We start from the raw sequence: 7,850 nt of genomic DNA on the forward strand, positions 1-7,850 counted from the left end.
CTCACTCTCGCTCACTCTCACTCTCTCTCACTCTCTCTCTCTCTCTCATCTCTCCTACTGCTCTCTCCCATCATCTCTCTCTCACTCTCTCTCTCTCTCTCCTACTCTCTCTCTCGCGCTATCGCTCTCTCGCTCGCGCTCTCTCTCTCTCCGCTCTCTGTCTCTCTCTCTCCTCTCCTCTCTCTCTCTCTCTCACTCTCACCTCTCATCTCTCTCTCTCTCTCTCTCTCTCTCTCTCTCTCTCTCTCTCTCTCTCTCTCTCTCTCTCTCTCTCTCTCTCTCTCTCTCTCTCTCTCTCTCTCTCCTTCTCTCTCTCCATTCTTTCTCTCGCTCCCTTCCCATCTCCCTATCCAGTCAATTTAAAACTCATACTATCATCAAAATAATATTCCCTCTTAATTCACCCTACGTGGATTTTTTTTTCTCCCGTGATTACCCATAAGAACCATATCAAATCACAAAAATCAGATTAATTATGCCGGAAACGTAGCCAGTTCAACGGACCTTCCCGATTATTATTAAGCCTGAATTAAGAGACCATCTGCTTGCACTAGGAACAGGTGCGAGGTATATTACTTAATATCACATCAAGGTTGAGATATCAAACGAACCCCCCCCCCAAAAAAAAAAAAAAAAAAAAAAAAAAAAAAAAAAAAAAAAAAACGGATTATGAGATGAGCGTTGGAGCGAGATCGGAGATAAATTTTGAATGATTAAGGCGAATGTTTGATAGAAGAATGGGGGATTATAATCGTACGGTGAAAGGTGGGCTAGTCAGAAGGATACGGAGATGAAAATCTTAATTTTGAGAAAATTTACGGTTATCTAAAGGGTTGATTTCAAAGGCTTTCAGTGGATGTGTTTTTGTTTGTTTTTTGTTTTTGTTTCTTCTTTTTGAGTTGTAGGATTGAGGTTTGGGTAAATTTAGATGATATTAGATCTCTCTATGATTACGATTTCATCAGAAATAGAGAGGGAGAGAGAAGAGAGGAGGATGCCGGGGTAAAAAATGAAAAAAGAACGGGGAAGGAAGCCGGAAATTATATCTTTTTACAGATCATCTCTACTGTAATGTCCCCCACCCCCCCCCCCCCCCCTCAAGGTTTAAGTTGAGGTTGTTTGTGAGAGAGACTTGTTTTGTGGAGTGTGAGAGAGAGAGAAGGGATGGAGAGAGAGAGAGAGAGAGAGAGAGAGAGAGAGAGAGAGAGAGAGAGAGAGAGAGAGAGAGAGAGAGAGAGAGAGAGAAACAAGAAGGAAAGAGGAAAGCCAAAAATAGATATATTAAACAAAGTTAAATAAATGAATAAATGACTGAGAAAGAAATAGTGTACAAGAGCCAGTGCAGTTTCTGTCAAGAGGTGGCTATTCATAGTTTCCAACACCAAACCCGATGACATTTCAGATATCTATTACTGCTACCAGCATGACTATAAATTCTAACATCCCCATTGCTGTCAATAGTGGCATCATACATATAGCTAATTATCACTAATTATTACTATCACTAAAGACATCGGGGCGACATCTTGAAAGAAAAAATGACATGACATATTTTTACAACATGCTGATTGGTCGAGCGATTTTCCAAACTCATCTTTGATCGGTCATAAAAAATCCCAAAAGAGCAAAAAAACATCGATTGAAAGGCGATGATTGGTTCCTGGCTCGGTCCCGGATGACTTCCCATCTTCCTATTGGCCAAGAAACCGACCAATCAAGATGGAGAACACAATCTGTTTTGGTCATTCAAAATTTCTTAAAAGATCGTTTCTCCGGAGACAGTCACTTTCAGGAAGGATATAAGATGGAGTGAACGTCTTATTTTATTCTTACGTCTACATCCTTAAGTAAACAGAGTATTATTCGAAGGAGGCAGAGTGAGACGTGCAAAAGAACCGGATACTCAATATAACCTAGTCATCCGTCCTCCATATTTGGCCGCCATTGTCTTAGGTTAGGCTACAAGGCGGGAAAGTGAGGGAGGGGGGGAGAGGGGGGAAGGGGGAAGATTCTGACCTTTTTAATTTAATTCGCATTATAATTCTTTTTGTAAATGTTTATTTAAACTTTTCTTTCGCCTCTTTTGCTGTCATCTCCATCACGATGTTGATGTGCTGTGGATGGAAAGCCAAGGTCTCGTGTGACGTTTGCGAAAGAGTGAAAAGGGAAAATTATGATAATTAAGGAAAGGATTAAAAGAAGAGAGAACGCTAGAGATTATTAAAAGGATAAGAAAATAATAGCATACTTGTGCCTTCCGCTTTTGAAAATAGTATTAATTGATATGTATCGTGGATTTTACGCGTGCGTGAGAGATGGTGTGAAGGTAAGGGTATGTTTGGCGCCAAATTTGAAAAAAAAAACGCGCGAAGGTCAGAGGCAAGGTAAGGGGAGGGAAGGGGAGGGGGGGGGGTTGAAAGGATGTAAGAGAGTCGGAAATCACCTTTAATCCAACGGGATTACCAGCCGTGTCTACAGGCGCGTGGTAGCGGTACTCGCAACTGATGGAAGAGAACTCCGGCTATTATTATCGATGATGCAATTGCTGTAATAATCTGGTTTGTTTTGCGTTGTTGTTGTTCTTGCTTTTCATTTGACAGTTGTTTGATGTTTCGGCTGGATAGAAAGCTTAAAAGTTCGTTGATTAGTGATAACTTTAGAAGAGTAAACAAGTATAGGAAAGTGGCGCCTTGGCTACTCTTTGACTTAAAATAGAATTGATATGATGAATAAGATAAGATTGAAACAGAAAGAAAGCTTGATGATGATTAGAATAGGAAAGGGGATAAAGGCGTGATAAAAAAAAATGAATAAATAAATAAAGCAAAACAGTATCCACCAAGAAAAAAAATAAATAAATAAACAACGGCGCGAAGTATGATGCGTGACACCCGTAGACTTCTGCGCATCTACCGAGTGGCATTTCCTGTCGGCTAAGATGCAGGGAAGCAAGCAAGCAAGCAAGGCAGCGAGAGACCTTGAGCTTCGCCGGGGATCGCCCAGGGCAACGTCCGTGTCTGAACAAGCATTCAGAACTGGTTTATACAAGCATGCTGTAAAAGGCTTCGGAAGGAGGAGGTTAAGGGGGTGCTATCTGGGGTGGGGCTGTGGGCGGGAGGGGGTGGGGGGGGAAGGGAGGGATGAGCTATGTAGGGAGAGGCAGTGCCGAGTTAGGTACCTGTTGTGTTGATTTTTCTATAGTCTCTCATTGTCTCTATCTCTCTCACTCTCTCTCTATATATATCTACCTATCTCTCTCTCTCTCTCTTTATCTCTATCTGTCCCATTCAGTCTCTTTATATATATATATATATATATATATATATATATATATATATATATATATATATATATATATCTTTCTCTCTCTCTGTGTTATCTGTCTCCTCTCTCTTCTCTCTCTCTCTTCTCTCTTCTCTCTCTCTCTCTCTCTCTTCTCTCTCTCTCTCTTTCTCTCTCTCTCTCTTCTTTTCTCTCTCTCTTTTCTCTCTCTTTTTCTCTCTCTCCCTCTCTTTTTCTCTCTCTCTCTCTCATTCTCTCTCCCTCTCTCTTTCTCTCTCTCTCTCTCTCTCTCTCTCTCTCTCTCTCTCTCTCTCTCTCTCTCTCTCTCTCTCTCTCTCTCTCTCCCTCTCCCTCTCCCTCTCTCACTCCCTCTCCCTCTCCCTCTTCCTCTCTCTCTCTATCAAAGAGAGAGAGAGAGAGAGAGAGAATGTATGCGCGCTCACACACGCCCAATTGACAGGCCGCAATCCCCCTTGTCCTCTCAGCCGCCCAAGCCATGCGCCTCCGACCCAAGGGCGGGCGGGCGGTCCGCTTATCATCTTGGTCCTCGGCTTCCACTTCGCCAGGCAGACGATCTTACAAGGATTTGATATTGTTCTTTTGAGATGTGCAGCCGGGATGAGATGTGTGTGTGTGTGTGTGTGCGCGTGCGTGTGTGTGTATGTGTATGTGTATATACACACACACACACACACACACACACTATATATATATATATATATATATATATATATATATATATATATATATATATATATATATTATATATATACATATATATATATATATATATATATATATATATATATAAACATATTTATGTAAGCTTATAATGTATAAGTAATAAATGTGCACAGTATATATTATACATCAAACGCTACCGACAAAGATTTAGCGACCGAAGTGAAAGAAAAGGACACTTTGTTAACTTGATTAGAGGGTGAATTGCCAGGACAGGAGAAAAGCAGGTGCTCTCCCATCCCCCCACTCACCACCACCCCACTCCCCCCTTAACCCCACATTTCCCTCCCTCCTTCTTCACTCCCTCATCCCTCCCTCCCTCCCTCTTCACTCCCTCCCTCTCTCCCTCCCTCCCTCCCTCCTCCCTCCTCCCTCTTCACTCCCCAAATACCCCTCACCAGAACCACTCACCAGAACCCAAGCCTTAAAAAGAATAGATATGATAAAACCAAAAATGAAATAAAAATGAAAATAGGATCTAAAAAAAAAAAGGAAAATCCTGTCACCACACTCACGCCAGGTCTGTCAGCTTGCGTCCATAGGCGTGCAAATTTGGCAACGAGTTCAAAGGTCTCAATTAGGCGGGGAATCTTATGCTTTCGAAGAGTAATCCTCGACCTTGGAGATCTTGAGATGGTTTTGGAAGAGGGAGGGGGGGGTGAGGGGAGAGAGGGTGAGTGGGGAGGGAGGGAGGGTGAGGGGATGGGGAGGAAGGGTGAAGGGGTGGGGAGGGAGGGTGAAGGGGGTGGGGAAGACTTCGTTGGAAGGTGGGGATGGGGTGGGGTGGAGACCAAGTATATGGGGAGGGGGTGAGGAGGGGAAGGTAGGATAAGAAAGAGAGGGGGAGGATAGGGGGAGACCAGGCAGGGGAGGGAAAGAGTAGAGGGGGGGCCGCAAGGTAGGAAAGGGAGGGGAGGGGGTTGCGAAGACGCCTGCATGTCTAATTCTCTTCGGCGTCTCCGTAGCTTCATTCTCACTCTTTCTCTCATTCTGTTTTTATTATTTATCTATTTTTTACCGGGTCTTCCATTCTGTTTTCTTCCTCGGTCGTTCATTCTCTTGTTTATCTTTGTATTCCTTTTCTCTCTGTGTGCCCTTGGCCTTTTTCTATCTCTCTTTCTCTGCCTCGCTCTACCTCTCTCTCTCCCCCCCCCTCTCTCTCTCTCTCTCTCTCTCTCTCTCTCTCTCTCTCTCTCTCTCTCTCCCCCCCCTCTCTCTCTCTCTCTCCCTCTCTCTCTCTCTCTCTCTCTCTCTCTCTCTCTCTCTCTCTCTCTCTGTCCCCCCCCCCCCCCTCTCTCTCTCTCTCTCTCTTCTCTCCCCTCACTCCTTCTCTCTCTCCCCCCTCTCTCTCTCTCTCTCTCTCTCTCTCTCTTCTCTCTCTCTCTCTCTCTCTCTCTCTCTCTCTCTCTCTCTCCCTCCCTCCCTCCCTCCCTCCCTCCCTCCCTCCCTCCCTCCCTCTCTCTCCCCCTCTCCCTCTCCCTCTCCCTCACCCTCTGCCTGCACCCCGTTCAGCTTGCAACAGTCTTCCTCTTCTTATCTGGTTCCTCCAAGATGCAAATTGCATGATCTGGTATGTCTTGGCTGAGGTTAAGAAGCGTATCTCGGAGTCGGCATCTCGCTCTTGCAACACCGGATTGACCGCTGCATAGTTATGTCATCGGCTTTTTTTTTTTTTTTTTAATACTTTTTGTAGTTTTTTTTTGGAGTAAAAGGGGGTGGGGGTGAGGTGAGAGGGGGGTGGATGTTTGGTTGTTGTTTGTTTATTCATTTGTTTTAATACTTTTTGTAGTTTTTTTTTAGGAATAAAAGGGGGGTGGGTGAGGTGAGGGGTTGGATGTTTGGTTGTTGTTTGTTTATTCGTTTGTTTTAATACTTTTTGTAGTTTTTTTTAAGGAGTAAAAGGGGGTGGGGTGAGGTGAGGGGGTGGATGTTTGGTTGTTGTTTGTTTGGTTATTTCGTTTGTTTTATTTGTTTTATTTGAAGACTGTGGTTTAGGTATGGGGATGACAATACGTATGATAGAGATATGAGACTGGATGTAGTGATGGTGATGTTAATAATGATAATGATGATGTTTTATCGCTATTGTATTATCTTGAACATCATTATTGTTGTTGTTATCATTGATATTTTTAATATCATCATTTTACTAAAGAAAATGAAGATTATAAAAATATGACAGAAAGAACACACACACACACACACACACACACACACACACACACACACACACACACACACACACACACACACACACACACACACACATCGAAACATGCACACACACACCCAAACAAGTGGGAACATACACAAAAACAGACATGAAAAAGGCGTGTGCACATTAAGACGCACATATCCACGAAAAAAGTCCACATAAATACGCACACACATACCAAAGTCACGCAATATTCATGTTCTCTATTAGACTTTTTTTTTTTTTTTTTTTTTCTTAACTAATATTGCCTGGTAATTGTTGTCATGTTAAAAAGAGAAGTGACGAAAACGCTTGACAGATACTTGACATGAGGAAGCAATTTTTTTTTCTTTGAGAGTGTCTTATTTTTGTCCCTGTTACTATTATCTATATCTATTCCTCTACGGATAGAGATCTGAAGAGAACAGTAAGTAGATTAATGAAATGAATCAGTATACTAATCAAAGAAATATCTGAATATTGAAATACGTAGATATCCAAATAGACAAAAAATGAAAAAAGTCATAGATAATAAAAAAAAATAGATAAATAAAAAAAAAATAAAATAAACAACAGTAATCCAAATACGTAAATATCCAACTAGACAAATAAATGAAAAAAGTAATATATAATTAAAATAAAAAATAAATAAAAATAAATAAACAACGGTAATCCAAAAATCAGCCTTAAAGTCTAACTAGTCTTTGTATTCCCTCTTATGATCGAATTCCCGAAAGAGAACATGTTCGAGACACGTTTTCGGAAGGGTCGATGCAGCAGACATGACAGGGAGAGACTGAGGGTGATTGCTGGACGTGACAGCGACAGGGAAACAAAACAGGATTGTGAGAAAAAAGAAAAAAAGAAAAAAAAACTATGGAAAAATATTGAATCAAGAAGGGAGATTAATGAGAGATTGTTAGAGGATTTGGAGATTAGAATAGTGAATCTTGATGGCAAAATAGTGAGAGATTGTTAAAGGATTGGGAGATTTGAATAGTGAATCTTGGGAAAATAGTGAGAGATTGTTAAAGGATTTGGAGATTAGAATAGTGAATCTTGATGGCAAAATAGTGAGAGATTGTTAAAGGATTGGGAGATTTGAATAGTGAATCTTGGGAAAATAGTGAGAGATTGTTAAAGGATTTGGAGATTAGAATAGTGAATCTTGATGGCAAAATAGTGAGAGATTGTTAAAGGATTGGGAGATTTGAATAGTGAATCTTGGGAAAATAGTGAGAGATTGTTAGAGGATTTGGAGATTAGAATAGTGAATCTTGATGGCAAAATAGTGAGAGATTGTTAAAGGATTGGGAGATTTGAATAGTGAATCTTGGGAAAATAGTGAGAGATTGTTAAAGGATTTGGAGATTAGAATAGTGAATCTTGATGGCAAAATAGTGAGAGATTGTTAAAGGATTGGGAGATTTGAATAGTGAATCTTGAAGGGAAAATAGTGAGAGATTGTTAAAGGATTAGGAGATTAGAATAGTGAATCTTGAAGGGAAAATAGTGAGAGATTGTTAAAGGATTGGGAGATTAAAAAAGTGAAAATTGAAGGGAAAATCATAGATTGTAAAACCAAAAAAAGTGAACTTGAAAGAAAAAGAAAGGGATTTCAAGATCAAGAGTC

The sequence above is a fragment of the Penaeus japonicus genome, unplaced genomic scaffold, assembly GCF_977035675.1.
Source record: "Penaeus japonicus unplaced genomic scaffold, GWHDUDI00000001_assembly GWHDUDI00000010, whole genome shotgun sequence".
NCBI classification, from domain to species: Eukaryota; Metazoa; Arthropoda; class Malacostraca; order Decapoda; family Penaeidae; genus Penaeus; species Penaeus japonicus.